This window comes from Monodon monoceros, unplaced genomic scaffold (genome assembly GCF_005190385.1).
Source record: "Monodon monoceros isolate NGI ecotype Baffin Bay Population unplaced genomic scaffold, NGI_Narwhal_1 Super_Scaffold_18, whole genome shotgun sequence".
In the NCBI taxonomy this organism is placed as follows: Eukaryota; Metazoa; Chordata; class Mammalia; order Artiodactyla; family Monodontidae; genus Monodon; species Monodon monoceros.
In genome coordinates, this window is record NW_021703774.1 from 18,902,713 (window position 1) to 18,922,512 (window position 19,800).

The following is a 19,800-nucleotide window of genomic DNA, read 5'->3' on the forward strand; positions in this document are numbered from 1 at the left end:
TATATATATATATATATATATATATATATATATATACCCCCATATCTCCTCCCTCTTGCATCTCCCTCCCACTCTCCATATCCCACCCCTCTAGGTGGTCACAAAGCACCAAGCTGATCTCCCTGTGCTATGCGGCTGCTTCCCAATAGATATCTATTTTACATTTGGTAGTATAAATAAGTCCATGCCAATCTCTCACTTCGTCCCAGCTTACGCTTCTCCCTCCCCATGTCCTCAAGTCCATTCTCTACATCTGTGTCTTTATTCCTGTCCTGCCCCTAGGTTCCTCAGAAAATTTTTGTTTGTTTGTTTTTTTTAGATTCCATATATATGCGTTACCATGCGGTATTTGCTTTTCTCTGTCTGACTTACTTCACGCTGTATGACAGTCTCTAGTTCCATAGACCTCACTACAAATAACTCAATTTCATTTCTTTTTATGGCTGAGTAATATTCCATTGTATATATGTGCCACATCTTCTTTATCCATTTGTCTGCTGATGGACACTTAGATTGCTTCCATGTCCTGGCTATTGTAAACAGAGCTGCAATGAACATTTTGGTACGTGACTCTTTTTTAATTATGGTTTTCTCAGGGTATATCCCAGTAGTGAGATTGCTGGGGTCGTATGGTAGTTCTATTTTTAGTTTTTTAAGGAACCTCCACACTGTTCTCCATAGTGGCTCTATCAGTTTGCATTCACACCAACAGTGCAAGAGGGTTCCCTTTTCTCCACACCCTCTCCAGCATTTATTGTTTGTAGATTTTTTGATGATGGCCATTCTGACTACCTCACTGTAGTTTTGATTTGCATTTCTCTAATGATTAGTGATGTTGAGCATTCTTTCATGTGTTTGTTGGCAATCTGTATATCTTCTTTGGAGAAATGTCTATTTAGGTCTTCTGCCCATTTTTGAATTGGGTTTTTTTTTTTTTTCTGGATATTCAGCTGCATGAGCTACTTGTAAATTTTGAAGATTAATCCTTTGTCAGTTGCTTCATTTGCAAATATTATCTCCCATTCTGAGGGTGGTCTTTTCTTCTTTTTTTTTAACAACTTTATTGGGGTATAATTGCTTTACAATGGTGTGTTAGTTTCTGCTTTATAACAAAGTGAATCAGTTATACATATGTTCCCATATCTCTTCCCTCTTGCATCTCCCTCCCTCCCACCCTCCCTATTCCACCCCTCCAGGTGGTCACAAAGCACCAAGCCGATATCCCTGTGCCATGCGGCTGCTTCCCACTAGCTATCTACCTTATGTTTGTTAGTGTATATATGTCCATGACTCTCGCCCTGTCACAGCTCACGCTTCCCCCTCCCCATATCCTCAAGTCCGTTCTCCAGTAGGTCTGTGTCTTTATTCCTGTCTTACCCCTAGGTTTTTCATGACATTTTTTTCCCTTAAATTCCATATATATGTGTTAGCATACGGTATTTGTCTTTTTCTTTCTGACTTACTTCACTCTGTATGACAGACTCTAGGTCTATCCACCTCATTACAAATAGCTCAATTTCGTTTCTTTTTATGGCTGAGTAATATTCCATTGTATACATGTGCCACATCTTCTTTATCCATTCATCTGATGATGGGCATTTAGGTTGTTTCCATCTCCGGGCTATTGTAAATAGAGCTGCAATGAACATTTTGGTACATGACTCTTTTTGAATTTTGGTTTTCTCAGGGTATATGCCCAGTAGTGGGAATGCTGGGTCATATGGTACTTCTATTTGTAGTTTTTAAGGAACCTCCATACTGTTCTCCATCGTGGCTGAACCAATTCACATTCCCACCAGCAGTGCAAGAGTGTTCCCTTTTCTCCACACCCTCTCCAGCATTTATTGTTTCTAGATTTTTTGATGATGGCCATTCTGACTGGTGTGAGATGATATCTCATTGTAGTTTTGATTTGCATTTCTCTAACGATTAATGATGTTGAGCATTCTTTCATGTGTTTGTTGGCAGTCTGTATATCTTCTTTGGAGAAATGTCTATTTAGCTCTTCTGCCCATTTTTGGATTGCGTTGTTTGTTTTTTTGTTATTGAGCTGCATGAACTGCTTGTAAATTTTGGAGATTAATCTTTTGTCAGTTGCTTCATTTGCAAATATTTTCTCCCGTTCTGAGGGTTGTCTTTTGGTCTTGTTTATGGTTTCCTTTGCTGTGCAAAAGCTTTGAAGTTTCATTAGGTCCCATTTGTTTATATTTGTTTTTATTTCCACTTCTCTACGAGGTGGGTCAAAAAGGATCTTGCTGTGATTTATGTCATAGAGTTTTCTGCCTATGTTTTCCTCTATGAGTTTTATAGTGTCTGGTCTTACATTTAGGTCTTTAATCCATTTTGAGTTCATTTTTTTGTATGGTGGTAGGGAGTGTTCTAATTTCATTCTTTTATATGTAGCTGTCCAGTTTGTCCATCACCGCTTATGAAGAGACTGTCTTTTCTCCATTGTATATTCTTGCCTCCGTTATCAAAAATAAGGTTACCATATGTGTGTGGGTTTATCTCTGGGCTTTCTATCTTGTTCCATTGATCTATATTTCTGTTTTTGTGCCAGTACCATACTGTCTTGATTACTGTAGCTTTGTAGTGTAGTCTGAAGTCAGGTAGCCTGATTCTTCCAGCTCTGTTTTTCTTTCTCAAGATTGCTTTGGCTATTTGGGATCTTTTGTATTTCCATACAAATTGTGAAATTTTTTGTTCTAGTTCTGTGACAAATGTCATTGGTAGTTGGATGTAATTTGATAGGGATTACATTGAATCCATAGATTGCTTTGGGTAGTATAGTCATTTTCACAATGTTGATTCTTCCATTCCAAGAAGATTGTATATATCTCCATCTGTTTGTATCATCTTTAATTTCTTTCATCAGTGTCTTATAGTTTTCTGCATACAAGTGTTTTGCCTCCTTAGGTAGGTTTATTCCTAGGTAATTTATTCTTTTTGTTGAAATGGTAAATGGGAGTGTTTCCTTAATTTCTCTTTCAGAATTTTCTTCAATAGTGTATAGGAATGCAAGAGATTTCTGTGCATTAATTTCGTATCCTGCTACTTTACCAAATTCATTGATTAGCTCTACTAGTTTTCTGGTAGCGTCTTTAGGATTCTTTATATATAGTATCATGTCATCTGCAAACAGTGACAGCTTCATTTCTTCTTTTCCAATTTGGATTCATTTTATTTCCTTTTCTTCTCTGATTTCTGTGCCTAAAACTTCCAAAACTATGTTGAATAATGGTGGTGAGAGTGGGCAACCTTGTCTTGTTTCTTATCTTAGTGGAAATGGTTTCAGTTTTTCACCATTGAGAACAATATTGGCTGTGGGTTTGTTATATATGGCCTGTATTATGTTGAGGTAAGTTCCCTCTATGCCTATTTTCTGGAGGGTTTTTATCATAAATTCATGTTGAATTTTGTCGAAAGCTTTCTCTGCATCCATTGAGATAATCATACGGTTTTTATCCTTCAATTTGTTAATATGGTGTATCACATTGATTGATTTTCATATATTGAAGAATCCTTGCATTCCTGGGATAAACCCCACTTTATCATGGTGTATGATCCTTTTAATGTGCTCTTGGATTCTGTTTGCTAGTATTTTGTTGAGGATTTTTGTATCTAAGTTCATCAGTGATATTGGCCTGTAGTTTTCTTTCTTTGTGACATCTTTGATTTTGGTATCAGGGTGATGATGGCCTCATAGAATGAGTTTGGGAATGTTCCTCCCTCTGCTAAATTTTGGAAGAGTTTGAGAAGGATAGGTGTTAGCTCCTCCTTAAATATTTGGTAGAATTCACCTGTGAAATCATCTGGTCCTGGGCTTTTGTTTGTTGGAAGATTTTTAATCACAGTCTCAACTTCAGTGCTTTTGATTGGTCTGTTTATATTTTCTATTTCTTCCTGGTTCAGTCTCAGAAGGTTGTGCTTTTCTAAGAATTTGTCCATTTCCTCCAGGTTGTCCATTTTATTGGCATATAGTTGCTTGTAGTAATCTCTCATGATCCTCTGTATTTCTGCAGTGTCAGTTGTTACTTCTCCTTCTTCATTTTTAATTTTATTGATTTGAGTCTTCTCCCTTTTTTTCTTGATGAGTCTGGCTAATAGTTTATCAATTTTGTTAATCTTCTCAAAAATCCACCTTTCATTTTTATTGATCTTTGCTATTGTTACCTTCATTCATTTTTCATTTATTTCTTATCATACCTTTATGATATCTTTCCTTCTGCTAACTATGGGTTTCTTTGTTCTTCTGTCCCTATTTGCTTTAGGTGTAAGTTTTGGTTGTTTATTGGAGATGTTTCTTGTTTCTTGAGGTAGGATTGTATTGCTATAAACTTCCCTCTTATAACTGCTTTTGCTGCATCCCATAGGTTTTGGGTCATCGTGTTTTCATTGTCATTTATTTCTAAGTATTTTTTGATTTCCTCTTTGATTTCTTCAGTGATCACTTAGTTATTAAGTAGTGTATTGTTTAGTCTCCATGTGTTTGTATTTTTTACAAATTTTTCCCTGTAATTGACATCTAGTCTCATAGCATTGTGTTCAAAAAAGATACCTGATACAATTTCAATTTTCTTAAATTTACCAAGGCTTGATTTGTGACCCAAGATATGATCTATCCTGGAGAATGTTCCATGAGCACTTGAGAAGAAAGTGTATTCTGTTGCTTTTGTATGGGATGTTCTATAAATGTCAATTAAGTCCATCTAGTTTAATGTGTCATTTAAAGCTTTTGTTTCCTTATTTATTTTCATTTTGGATGATCTGTCCATTGGTGAAAGTGGGGTGTTAAAATCCCCTGCTTTGATTCTGTTACTGTTGATTTCCCCTTTTATGGCTGTTACCATTTGCCTTATGTATTTAGGTGTTCCTATGTTGGGTGCATAAATACTTATAATTGTTTTATCTTTTTCTTGGATTGATCCCTTGATTCTTATGTAGTGTCCTTCTTTGTCTCTTGTAATGGTCTTTATTTTAATGTCTATTTTGTCTGATATAAGAATTGCTACTCCAGCTTTCTTTTAATTTCCATTTCCATGGACTATTTTTCCATTCCCCCACTTTCAATCTGTATGTGTCCCTAAGTCTGAAGTGGGTCTCTTGTAGACAGCATATTTACGGGTATTGTTTTTGTATCCATTCAGCCAGTGTATGTCTTTTTGTTGGAGCATTTAATCCATTTACATTTAAGGTAGTTATCGGTATGTGTGTTCCTGTTACCATTTTCTTAATTGTTTGGGGTTTGTTATTGTAGGTCGTTTCCTTCTCTTGTGTTTCCTGCTTAGAAAAATTCCTTTAGCATTTGTTGTAAAGATGGTTTGGTGGTGCTGAATTCTCTTAGCTTTTGCTTGTCTGTAAAGGTTTTAATTTCTCTGTCAAATCTGAATGAGATCCTTGCTGGGTAGAGTAATCTTGGCTGTAGGTTTTTCCCTTTCAGCACTTTAAATATGTCCTGCCACTCCCTTCTGTCTTGCAGTGTTTCTGCTGAAAAATCAGCTGTTAACCTTATGGGGATCCCCTTGTATGTTATTTGTTGTTTTTCTCTTGCTGCTTTTAATATTTCTTCTTTGTATTTAATTTTTGATAGTTTGATTAATATGTGTCTTGGCATGTTTCTCCTTGGATTTATCTTGTATGGATGCTTTGTGCTTCCTGGACTTGATTATTTCCTGTCCCATATTAGGGAAGTTTTCAACTATAATCTCTTCAAATATTTTCTCAGTCCCTTTCTTTTTCTCTTCTTCTTCTGAGGCCTCTATAGTTCGAATGTTGGTGCCTTTAATGTTGTCCCAGTGGTCTCTGAGGCTGTCCTCACTTCCTTTCATTTTTTTTTCCTTTAGTCTGCTCTGCAGTCATTATTTCCACTATTTTATCTTCCAGGTCACTTATCCATTCTTCTGCCCTAGTTATTCTGTTATTGATTCCTTCTAGAGAATTTTAAATTTCATTTATTGTGTTGTTCATCATTTTTTTTTGTTCTTCTAAGTCCTTGTTAAACGTTTCTTCTATTTTCTCCATTCTACTTCCAAGATTTTGGATCATCTTTAGTCTCATTATTCTGAATTCTTTTTCAGGTAGATGCCTACTTCCTCTTCATTTGTTTGGTGTGATGGGTTTTTACCTTGCTCCTTCATCTGCTGTGTATTTCTCTGTCTTCTCATTTGGCGTAACTTACTGTGTTTGGTGTCTCCTTTTCCCAGGCTGCAGGTTTGTAGTTCCCATTGTTTTTGTTGTCTGTCCCTAGTGGCTAAGGTTGGGCCATTGGGTTGTGTAGACTTCTTTGTGGAGGGAACTGGTGCCTGTGTTCTGTGGCATGAGGCTGGATCTTGTCTTCTGGTGGGCAGTACTGCATCCAGTGGTGTTTTAGGCTGTCTGTTACCTTATTATGATTTTAGGAAGCCTCTCTGCTAATGTGTGGGGTTGTGTTCCTGTCTTGCTAGTTGTTTGCCATAGGGTGTACAGCACAGTAGCTTGCTGGTCGTTGAGTGGAGCTGGTTGTTAGGTTTGAGCTAGGGATCCTTGGGAGAGCTTTGGCCATTTGATATTACATGGAGCTGGGAAGTCTCTGGTGGACCAATGTCCTGAACTCGGCTCTCCCTCCTCAGAGGCACAGGCCTGACACCCGGCCGGAGCACGAAGACTGTGTCAGCCACACAGCTCAGAAGATAAGGGAGAAAAAAAGAAAGAAAGAAAGAATAAAATAAAATTTTTAAAATAAAAAATTATTAAAAATGAAAAAAGATTAAAAAGTAATACAAAGAAAGAAAGAAAGAAGAGGGCAACCAAACCAAAATACAGATCCCCAATGATAACAAGTGCTAAAAAGTATACTAGAAAAAACCCCCAAAAACACACACACACACAAATGGAGAGACAGAACCCTTGGACAAATGGTAAAATCAAAGCTATAGAGACAAAATCACACAAAGAAGCATACTCATAGCGACTCACAAAAAGGGAAAAAGGAAAAATATATATATATGGCTGCTCCCAAAGTCTACTGCCTCAATTTGGGATGATTCATTGTCTATTCAGGTATTCCAGAGATGCAGGGTACATCAAGTTGATTGTGGAGCTTTAATCTGCTGCTCCTGAGGCTGCTGGGAGAGATTTCCCTTTCTCTTCTTTGTTCGCACAACTCCTGGGGTTCAGCTTTGGATTTGGCCCCGCCTCTGCGTGTAGGTTGCTGGAGGGCATCTGTTCTTCGCTCAGACAGGACGGGGTTAAAGGAGCAGCTGATTCGGGGGCTCTGGGTCCCTCAGGCCGGGGGAGGGAGGGGTACAGATGCGGGGCAATCCTGTGGCAGAGGCCAGCGTGACGTTGCACCAGCCTGGGGCGCGCCGTGCGTTTTCCCGGGGAAGTTGTCCCTGGATCATGGGACCCTGGCAGTGGCGGGCTGCACAGGCTCCCGGGAGGGGAGGTGTGGATAGTGACCTGTTCTTGCACACAGGCTTCTTGGTGGTGGCAGCAGCAGTGTTAGCGTTTCATGCCCGTTTCTGGAGTCCGTGCTGATAGCTGCGGTTCGTGCCTTTCTCTGGAGCTCATCTAGGCGGTACTCTGAATCCCCTCTCCTCACGCACCCTGAAACAATGGTCTCTTACCTCTTAGGCAGGCCCAAACCTTTTCTCGGACTCCCTCCTGGCAAGCTGTGGTGCACTAGCCCCCTTCAGGCTGTGTTCACGCCGCCAACCCCAGTCCTCTCCCTGCGCTCCGACCGAAGCCCAAGCCTCAGCTCCCAGCCCCCGCCCGCCCCGGCGGGTGAGCAGACAAGCCTCTCGGGCTGGTGAGTGCTGGCCGGCACCGATCATCTGTGTGGGAATCTCTCCTCTTTGCCCTCCGCACCCCTGTTGTTGTGCTCTCCTCCGTGGCTCCGAAGCTTCCCCCCTTCGCCCTACGAAGGGGCTTCCTAGTGTGTGGAAACTTTTCCTCCTTCATAGCTCCCTCCCAGTGGTGCAGGTCCCGTCCCTATTCTTTTTTCTCTGTTTTTCGTTTTCTCTTTTTCCCTACCCAGGTACGTGGGGAGTTCCTTGCCTTTTGGGAGGTCTGAGATCTTCTGCCAGTGTTCAGTAGGCATTCTGTAGGAGCTGTTCCACATGTAGATGTATTCCTGATGTATCTGTGGGAAGAAGGTGATCTCCACGTGTTACTCTTCCGCCATCTTGAAGGTCTCCCCAAGAATTCATTTTAGAGAAATAAAACTTGAAAAGGCTATTTTCAAGAAGGGAAATGAGGCTTTGTAGCTGAATCCTAAGAAAGGCATCAGCACGTGCTCTGTGGGTTTTATATACTGTTGCCTCCAAGTGTCCTCTGGGTCTTGTGATTTCTGGACTTGACACACTCACTCTGGCAGTACCTGCTTTCCTCGTAAGATGTTTTGAAGGCCAGACTGTGACCCATGGCATCATCCTAAGCTGTTAAAATAAAAAAAATGTTCCCATAGCCATGCTTTTTGTTCATCTCTTCATAGCACTGACTCCAGGAAATCAGTTTTATTTTCCCACTGAATTATTTGACTCTCTTGATCCCATGTAGGGCCTATGAAAGACCTAGCTTTTTCCCTGAAGAAGCCCTTCATTATTTGGATTCCATCAGGCTCCAAAAGTGCCTCCTTTCTCTCTGGTGTCTGGTCTTGGAAGCATCTGACTTAAATTTTCTCTAAACCCCAGTTAAATTAAGTAGAAATGACTTCGTTTCTTCTCTTTCCTTTCCTCATCCTAAACCGTGCTGCCCTTCCACTTCTAGTTGTAACAATTCTTGGAAGTCAGCTCATCAGGGGACCTCACACAAAGGAGGGGACACACTGCCATTTCAGAAGCCTCAGGCCAGGAGAAGACATCCAAAGCCAGGAGGGATCAGTGCCTGAACCCGACTCCCCTCTCGCTTCTGGAGCAGCCCTGCCATCACCTTAGATAAGGCACATCCCAGAAAGGGAAAATGTAGGCCATCCCACTTCTTCTTACCTTGACAAATGTTTTAAACACAGGCTTGGAAAATCTGCGGACTCTTCACACGTTCTCAGATACATGCCTTTGTGCCCGGCTGAGGTGAAATGATACTGTGCTCAGTGGAAGGAATCCGGGCCCTGCCAGGAGACAGTGAGGGGCCATGGAGTCATATAACTGGAGGCAAGCAGTGAACGCCCACTCCACTTGGAAACTCCAACTAGCCTCAGCGAAGGCTGGCTCAACTGCATCGCCTGTTAACCTAATGGTCCACAGGGGATGCTGGTACGTCCGTGGTTGGAGCCTTGTAATTAGACTGTGTGCATTGCTATGGATGAGGCACGATGCCAAAGACTGGGTGGCATTGACAAGTCTTGGTCCCAGTAGATACAGCATGTGGAAGCTAAACAAATCTCAACGCTATTTTTTCCATCACTCCTTTGATAGATCTCAAAAATGTCCCTCATCCCTTTGCCCACAACTGCCCCCTCCACAGTCAAGGACAAACACATGAAAGAATAAAATAATTGCACTAACAGGGATGGGAAAATGATATACTAATGATCAGATGTTAAAGTGTAATGTAATGAAAACAACTTTACCTCATGTACTTTTAATACATTTCATATACCACACAGCAATTTACCGGGATATGGGTTTTAACACACAACACGAATGGCAAGGTAAGAATTACCAAGTTTAATGTGGGTTCATTAAATATGCTGGAACCCTTTTACAGTGTTGAGTCTGAGGAACAGGGGTAACACCCTCTTTATAGGCACATTGAGAGGAATTTTGCTTTTACTGTATGTGGTTGCTATGTTTCAAGGGACAAGATTTCACTGGTAACTGTGCCAAATTTTTTCAATAGCAAGATTCTACTGTATTTCTATTTTAGCACCACAGTCTCATGCACTAAAGCTTACTTGAAAAAAAAATAAAAAAGAATAAATTTCTGCCAAATCCAGGTTACTTAGGATTTAAGTTATAATCCAGCATAAAGATTGTCCCAACTGTTTTCTTCTCTTCTTCACCCAAAGTATTTCTCATCTTAGGTAGATGTTATTGCTAGCACGTTCCCCAAGAGAAGTCAATGGGATTTAATTAATTTTTCCTGTGAAACACTGCCTAGATGCTTTTGTAGTGTGTGTGTGTGTGTGTGTGTGTGTGAGAGAGAGAGAGAGAGAGAGAGAGAGAAAAGGAGAGAGGGAGGGAGGGAGGGAGAGAGGGAGAATTGGAAGATACTGGTAATATTTAAATTAATACCTATTAATTTAAATACTTAATATTTAAATTAATAGGTATTAATTTAAATTATGTGGACCTCATGAGTATCTCTCATTTTTGTCCATTTAGAACAGACCCTTAAGAGGTTGCTGTATTTTATCCATCATATGCTTTTCAAAGCTAAACTATTAAGAACAGGAAAAACCCATATGTCTGCTGTGAATAGCACACCATACGTGGAGAACATGTACAAACCCTGAGCTAACTGTAAGGGTGAAATTAACTACAGAGACATCTCAGTCTCTGGGAAGACATACAAACCTTCTGGAAAGATGAATAAAAGGAGAAGAATACTACTGTCAATAAGGAAATCTTAAGTTTTGAGTGAAATTAGTGTGTGGCGCCAAACCCTAAACTATACATAGCTTCCTCATTTTTTCTTTGATGATGTTGTGACTCCTAACTAAAAAGAAAAAAAAAAATCACGTTGAAGGGCAAAGTATTTAATCAATCCTTCAAACTACTTGTCTGCATTATGTTCAACATTAGTATATTTGACTGAATTCTTTGTCTTTGGAATACATACCTGCAGAGATGTCCATATTCCACTAGAGAGATGAAAGCTGATGGGAGAATACAAAAAGTTAAAAATTCAACCAGTAGGACATTGATCTTCAACTCACACAGCCTCATCTTTTCTATCAGGTTTCAGCTGAGTGTTGGATGTGTGAACCAACTCTTTTTGATGACACAAAGGAATATATGCACCAAGAACACTCCCAACCTGGGCCCACTGGCTATAAAATGGGCTGATTAAACCGGTTCCTCCAACTGTGGGGGAAATCATGCTGGCCTCATCGGCACACAAGAGACCAAGCCGTCAGTGGATAACATGATTTGTTCTCACTTTCCAGCTGGCTGCTTTTGTGTTATTGTTGACATTGCCATGGTCATCTTAGTGTTGGACAGTTAACAGACTGGCTTGCCAGGCACCTCCTTTTCCACCTCCTTGTTGAGACCTTGGCTTGGTCTCTTAGGAATAGCTCCTTTTAACCCAATGGACAGGGAAGTGGATTGATACTGTTAAAAAAAAAAGCATACATTTTAATGGAAAAATGAGGTATTTTCCATTGTGGTAAAGTGTCTTTTTTTCAATCATAAAATTGCTCAAAAGAGGAAGCAAAAAGAGGAACATGTATTCATTTGTTTTAACTTGAGTTTGTAAAATGAGTTCTTGGTAAAGCTAGCAGCCATCTATTTCGAAGAATGATGACTTTTGTTTTTGACATCTAAATGTTGTATCATTTACAGAGTATAGTTATCTCCCTTAATAATCTGAACTTGTAAATATGACTATAGATCAAAAACTAGTACTCCTGTGTAGAGGTGACAGCATATGAGAGGGAGAGGGGGTAATTTGAATGTGACTATTCAAATGATAAGATCAGAGGCTGTTAAGAGTAAGACTAGACTTTTCCTTTTATAACCAGTTAAACGATGCTAGAAGGGTATTGTAGCTGCTAAGTGACAGAGATATTTTCAAACATGGTGTTTCTTAGCAATCCCTGTAGTCTAGACTTGTGTATGGGTGTTTATGTTGAAGCTTACCTGTGCATCAGGATAGAATCAGACTTGTTATTCAGAGAGCCCCTCTGTGTTCCCAGTACTCCCTAATTGGGGACCTACTTTGACAACAGATTATTAATCACAACTGTTCCAGGCAGAGTAGATAGCTAAGCTTTGAGCTACAAAATATTGAAAACCACCACAGAGAAGTAACCTACGGCATCCAACCACCAACTTTCCACCAGCAATTGTAGAGAAGGCAGAAAGGAAGCAGACGTGGTTGCTGCCCAGTTGGAAATTCTGGTACTAACACGACTTCAAGGGCGGCCAGTGGTAGGAGTGTGGTGTTGGTTATACTCTCCCTGGAGCTCTATTCTGAGCTCTCCCAGACCTGGCTGGAGACTGTTTTTCTTTCTGTGCTAACTATCCAATGTGACAATGACTGTGGCAGTGTCAACAACAGCACCACAGCAGCCTGTAGGAAAATGGGTACCTTCCTTCCACACCTAAACCTTTCTGCCTGGCAGATTTCACCCTATTTTCCTTTTCATTAGCAGATTCTTCTCTGAGTGTGACTCCAAGGGGAGGAGAGCCAAGGCTTTCTAGGTTGCTTGTAGTACAAAAGCGGAGCAGGGCACTCCTTTAAAAGCTGGGAATGACTGTCAATGGTATTAGGAATCTACTCATGAGTTGGTTTTCCCTGATGGTAGATCTCCAAGTTCATGTGTAGGGACCTCAAAGGAAGGCAGACTCATCAGATGCCTGAAGATCAGCTTACTCTTAAAATGAACTTGTCACAGGGCGGTATAGCTTGGACTCTTTCTATGTGCTAGATTCTTTTTCACCATCTATTTGAATCCAAACAATATTTCAATGAAGAGAATGCTATCAGCAATAATATAAGCAGAATGAAAGCAGAGACTTAGGTTTACTTGTATAGAAGGGGCACCTGGCACATTTACTTTTTGAATGATTTAAGAATATTGTCCTTATAGAAGAAGCAGAAGTTTAGTGAGATTTATATACTTTGTCCAATTCACCCAGCTGCAGAGTGGCAGAACAGGGAATCATGCCTGGTACCGTGGGGAGCTTTGAGGCTGGGCTGGGAACTGTGTGCCCCAGGTTGGGGTTGGATACAAGAGAAATTTGCATGAGATTTGGAAGGGAGGAGTGAAGCAGCAGCCATTATGCTCAGAGGGTGGGTGTGGTGTCAACAGGCATGGCTGTAGTTCACACGTGGTATCGCTGATCTGCTTGCTGACCTTGGCGGTGCAGAACAACAGCTGGGTCTGCACCTTCTCCAGTTCGGTCTCCTCCTTCAGGTTCTTTGAGTCCTGGCTCTTAGGTAGCTTTGTGGCCCAGGGCGTCTGCTTCTTCTGCAGGTTATCCATGTTGCCGGGGTCTGGGAGGCAGACATGGCTTCCAGGTAGTACTTTGTCTCCCTGATTCACGTCCAGCCTACTGCTGGCTGTGCTGACCTACAACAACTTCGGGGTCACTACCAGACGCAGGAGCCTCCCAGAGTCTTCTTCACCAGCTCCCACAATTATGTCTGGTCTAATTCCTCCAATAAGCTCTTTGCTTCGAATCACATATGGTGGTCCGCTTCCCCCATCAAACCTTAGCTGTTCTATTCTGTCAGATTCCAACTTGCTAGCACGCTGCACTCACTAGGGAGGGTGGAGGTGAGGGGACAAGACGGTTTCAGGGTGATTCGAACGCTCTGTCTCTGAGAAACTCAGGACTTCCTCAGTCAGATGTTCAGAAAACAAAGGCAGGGGATGTACTAGATGCAAAGCAGAAAAATTAAGAAGTTGTTCCAGTGTTTTTATTTAGCGTAACAGACACAGAGCTAGTTATTTCACAGCGAGTTCTGTTTTTAAGGTAAGCTAAAAATAAATGGATGAAAATATATTTCAGTGGTTATTTCTGGACAATGGAAAATGACATTTTTCTGATTTCCCAATCAGTGCTTTTCAATATCCTGGTCAGAGATTGCCTTAACATGCTGTACATCTGTGTGTAAAGCAAAAGTGTTCTCTGTTATTACTGAGATGAAACATCTGGAGGACGGTGTTTTCCCACTTTTTATTAATTTGGTGTCACATAGATCCAGGCATCAACATGTGCCTCTGTTCCCTTATGTTTTTTTAAAAGTATTATTTTATTTTTCAATGTGCTTTTTTTCTGGAAAACAATTTTGCAAGGTGCAAGCTATTCAGATGAAGTGATGAAATCTTGGCTGTAGGAAAAACTAAGCAAAACCAACCAATGCTCCCTTCAACCCCTGACTGCAATACTTCTGAGGTTTACCCTTTGCCATTTAGCACGTTCCCTTGGCTGTCTGCTTGCACACTACGTACCCTGGGACTTTCCTGTGTTTCTCTACCTTCGGCTTTTGGGGTAATATTTGTTTAACCACCAGAAGAACAACATTAGAAATATCCAATTTTCTTACATGGGAGCAAGAGGCTCTATACAACCCAGTGCTTCACTTGATTTCTAGAAGCCTTTCTGGCTCCTTAAAGAATCCATCAGCCCCAGATTTCCTGCACCTCTACCCGCCCTTTCTTTAAAATGTATGTTTTCTCTCTTGGGTGAGAAAATATGCTCATAGATTGCTCCTCCTTTGTTTTATGTGGATTAGGTTTGCCAGATAAAATACAGGATGCCCAGCTAAATTTGAATTTCATCTAAACAAAGAATAATTCACGGGATATACTTATACTAAGAAAAAGAGTTGCCATAGAGTTGCAATTTAAATTAACGAGAAATGTCTATTTAGGTCTTCTGCCCATTTTTGGATTGGGTTGTTTGTTTTTTTGATATTTAGCTGCATTAGCTGCTTGTAAATTTTGGAGATTAATCCTTTGTCAGTTGCTTCATTTGCAAATATTTTCTCCCATTCTGAGGGTTGTCTTTCTCCAAAGAAGATATACAGATTGCCAACAAACACATGAAAGAATGCTCAACATCATTAATCATTAGAGAAATGCAAATCAAAACTACAATGAGATATTATCTCACACCAGTCAGAATGGCCATCATAAAAAATCTAGAAACAATAAATGCTGGAGAGGGTGTGGAGTTGCACTGTTGGTGGGAGTGTAAATTGATACAGCCACTATGGAGAGCAGTATGGAGGTTCCTTAAAAAACTAAAATAGAACTACCGTACGACCCACCAATCCCACTACTGGGCATATACCCTGAGAAAACCATAATTCAAAAAGAGTCATGTACCACCATGTTCATTGCAGCTCTATTTACAATAGCCAAGATATGGAAGCAGCCTAAGTGTCCATCAACAGATGAATGGATAAAGAAGATGTGGCACATATATGCAATGGAACATTACTCAGCCATAAAAGGGAACGAAATTGAGTTATTTGTAGTGAGATGGATGAACCTAGAATCTGTCATACAGAGTGAAGTAAGTCAGAAAGAGAAAAACAAATACCATGTGCTAACACATATATATGGAATCTAAGAAAAAAAAAAAATAAAGGTCCTGAAGAACCTAGGGGCAAGACGGGAATAAAGGCACAGACCTACTAGAGAATGGACTTGAGGATATGGGGAGGGGGAAGGGTAAGCTGTGACAAAGTGAGAGAGTGGCATGGACATACATACACTACCAAACGTAAAATAGATAGCTAGTGGGAAGCAGCTGCATAGCACAGGGAGATCAGCTTGGTGCTTTGTGACCACCTAGAGGGGTGGGATAGGGAAGGTGGGAGGGAGGGAGGCGCAAGAGGGAAAAGGTATGGGAACATATGTATATGTATGACTGATTCACTTTGTTATAAAGCAGAAACTAACACACTATTGTAAAGCAATTATACCCCAATAAAGATGTTAAAAAAAAAATCACTCATCAACCTGACATCCAGAGATGTTAATTTTTTCGTGTATATTTCTAACATTTTTCTATAAGTACATGCATTGTTTGAGCAAAAGTAGCATGCCACACAAAAATACTCTGTAACTTTTTGTTTTATTATTTAACAACCAATTGTGAACATTTTTTCAGTGTCAAGTTTACTTATATATCAATAATTCTCAATGGTTTGGGGGTTGCCGATCTCATTCAAGAAAGTACTGAAAGCTTTTAGCTTTCTTCCAGGGAAACTACTTATACAGGTACCCAGAACATTTTGGATAAAATTTCAGACTCTTAGAATGCTTCTGTAGATCCTACAAGTAAAGAGAGAAAACATCACAACTGTTCTAAAACATCACAACTCATTTTAATTTGTACCTACACTCAGGATGTTTTGAGTAAGAATTCTCCCAGTAAGAATTTATTTTATATAAATGAATTGGGCAATTAGACATTTGTTACTTTGAGACCTCAGATAGGAAGTATTTTTCTTTTCTTTTTGTTTTCTTAGACTCTAGGTTTAGGCCAAGGTAAAGGGGAATCATTAGCAAATTTGCAGATTGTCCTTCTGTTTACACCGTCAGTTGTAAAGATTATTGAGGTGATGGGTCTTCCCTTGGTTACAAGCCAGTGCAGTCGTGATCAACAAAACTTGTTTGGATTTCACAAGAACTTTGTCACAAGTCTTGCATTTCCTGTAGGACAGCTGAATTCGCCAGTGCACTTACTGTAAGACTATAACTCTTGAATCCAAATTGGCCAGACCCTTTGTCTTACAGATACTTCAAAGTTTCAAAAGTCAGAGAGACGTTCTTGTTCTTAAGAATGTGAAAACATTTTGGGCAAACAGAAAGGTAGCTAAGTATGATGGAAATATCCTGAAATAAGTAGTAAGAGGACAAGGGTTTGAGTCCTGGCTCAGTTTCTAATTAGCTGTGTGACCTTTGACAAATGGCTTAATCTCTCTGAGCCTCCACTTACTCATCTGTAAAAGGGGTGTGATATTTTTTTTGGCTGTTTTGGGGATATTAAATGAGATAATATAGGTGAAATTACTCATACAGACAGCAATTATTATGCTTTTTGTTACTTCTCTTTCTGACTATATTCATTGTTGGCTCTTGGCAGGCAAGGAATACTTATTAAATTCCACTCTGTACCAGACTCTGTGCTAAGTTTGGCATAAATATCATCTTATACAATCCTCCAACAATCCTAGGCCTAGGGAGGGTTGGTGCTTTGCCAAAGGCACTATGGTTAGTAGTGGAGCTGAGAATTGCAGGGCAATACTATGCCCTATTGTGTACCTATGAAACAGATCTTTATTGAAGTAATTATAAAATACATTATTTTCATAATTTATAATCTTTGAAAACTGGGGTTTATCCAAGAACTGATGTGAATAAGTTTTAAGAATACTTTAACATTTTATTTTGCATGTGTTTTCTTTTCATGGGTGCACACACATTTATATGATAAAGAAAATCCACATCAGATAAGTCTAAAAGTGCTCTTTAAATGAGTACAAAATGGGAGTTAGAAGTGATAAGAAAGCAATTTGACATAATTTAACTGGCAGCATTTTTTCTTTCTTTTGGGTATGTAAAATAAAGGTGCATCTTATCATGGACAGTGTGTTAGATTAAATGACATATACTGATTATTATTTAATAAATGTCTAATAAGTGTGAGATGCTTTACATCTCTAATCAACTCAGATTAAATAGATACTCTTATTACTGTTCATATTTTACAGATGAGGAAACTGAGATTGAAAAATGGTGAAATTTGGCCCAGGCTATGCAACTAGTACATAAAAGAACTAGAGATAAAATGAGACCCACAGGGCTACAAAGCCCATGCTGCTTTTTTTTTTTTTAATAAATTTATCTATTTTATTTATTTATTATTTTTGGCTGTGTTGGGTCTTCACTGCTGCACGTGGGCTTTCTCTAGTTACAGAGAGCAGGGCTACCCTTTGTTGTGGTGTGCGGGCTTCTCATTGCAGTGGGTTCTCTTGTTGCAGAGCACAGGCTCTAGCCATGCGGGCTCAGTAGTTGTGGCTCACGGGCTCTAGAGCGCAGGCTCAGTAGTAGCGGCACATGGGCTTAGCTGCTCTGCAGCATGTGGGATCTTCCCGGACCAGGTCTCAAACCCATGTCCCCTGCATTGGCAGGCGGATTCTTAACCACTGTGCCACCAGGGAAGCCCTCCATGTTCTTTTTAATTTGCTATTATTGCTTTCTGCTTCCAGAGGGAATATCAATTTAGTAAAGTAGGCAGAAGTACTGACTTGTTTAGTATCTGGCTCCACATTAACAAATGACCACATCTGAAATCAGAAATTGTTATCTGAAACCTGATAGCTGTGATATATTTGGAAAACCGGACCTTATAGTTTGGATAGGAATCCAAGATTTTAAACTGTGGGTTCTCTATGTCCTCACATATCCTCACCTCCAACTGTATCTAGAGAAACCACAGGACCTTCTTGAAGGAGCCAGGTAGGCTGCAGTGTTGAGAGACAGAAGAGATAGAAACTGGATGGCAGCTAATGTCATGAACAGAATTGGCCCCTGGGTTCTCTAGCCCTTTACTCCACAGCTGAAGCTACTGTTGGTACTAGGCCTTCAGAGTTTGTGAGGTTCCAGAGGGCAGAACTTTTTCCAGCATAAGGGCCCTATGTCAACCTGGAGTTTGCCACACAGCTGTTGGTGCAAACAGGAGATTTCTGAAAGGTATGTGACTCTCACTACCATGGGGGGTCAGTAATGAAGTTGTTGGTACAGACTCAAGAATTCTAGGAGGTGGATGCTGACCACATTCAATCTACAAACAGTAATTAACAGTCAACTATGAGGCATCTAAAAGTCCACAGCAGCTGTGGCACACGGGCCCAGCCGCTCCGCGGCATGTGGGATCCTCCCGGACGAGGGCTCGAACCCATGTCCCCCGCATCGGCAGGCGGACTCCCAACCACTGTGCCACCAGGGAAGCCCCTCAAATAATATCTTTAGAGTTAAGTAGACAGCCTGGGAAAGCCTAGTGCCTGAGTCAGCTCTCTACTACATCCTAAAGATCTTTGATTCCCCACCCCTGCTAGCCATATCTCCCTCTTTCTTTCCCTTCTCCTCACAACTTGCCATCCTCTTGCAGCAGATGCCTGCCTTCAGCACTGTGAGTGAAGCTATGAAAGAGGGGTATGTGGTATGATGGGACCATTACAGCAAGGAGATTCTTAGGACACCAAAGCATCCGAAACACAGGACCTAATTTCCTAACAGAAAGGTGTCTGGAACTGGGAAGCTAAAGGAGATATTTGGTGGCATGTTCTTGCCTAGTGTGCCCCCAAAACACACAGTATGGGAGGTGGCTACCTACTTTTTCCTAAATTAGTTGGGCTTTGATTTGAGTCTGGAAGAAAATTATGTTTTCAGCCTTCAGTTTAGGATCTTAATACCTCTTGGCCATGTTTGGACTAACTTGTCGTGTTTGGGCCCAGGCAATAGGTAAGACAGTCCTCATCTTTCCCTGCATAAGCCCACAGCAGATGGACCTTACAGATGGGTACCTGTCCCTTTCCTCCCTTTCATGAATTGTGTAGGAGGAGAATAAAGCTGAATAGTAATTATAACCATCTGGTGGTTGCTTTACGATTTGGTCATGTTAAAGTTCTTGGGAAGCTTTCCATCAGTCTCAGCTAATATCTTTCAAATTATGTTTGCTTTGACATTTGCCCTGGGCCCTTAGCTTCTCAATATGTCTCCTGGAGCCATCCCATGCCTACGGGGCTTGGTGAGAAGTTCCCGAGGATGGCTGGGATCACCACAGCTGCTGCTGGTCTGTCAACAGGGAAAGTCAGCCAACAGAGGACTCGGATGAAACTGCTCAGACATGGAGAAAAAAGAGAGTATGGACAGAGTTGGAGATCGACTTCCTTCTGTGCCTGTCCCTCACTTGACATCGTGGGACTCCTTTCACTCTCATCCCAACAATTCCTCTCAATTCTTACCTGTCTTAGATGATACTCTGTTTCTTAAAGTATATGACATCTCCCTCCCAATTTCCTCTCTTGTCTTCCTCCCTTCCTCCCTCCTTCTTTTTCTTTCTTTCTTTCTTTCTTTCTTTCTTTCTTTCTTTCTTTCTTTCTTTCTTTCTTTCTTTCTTTCTTTCTTTCTTT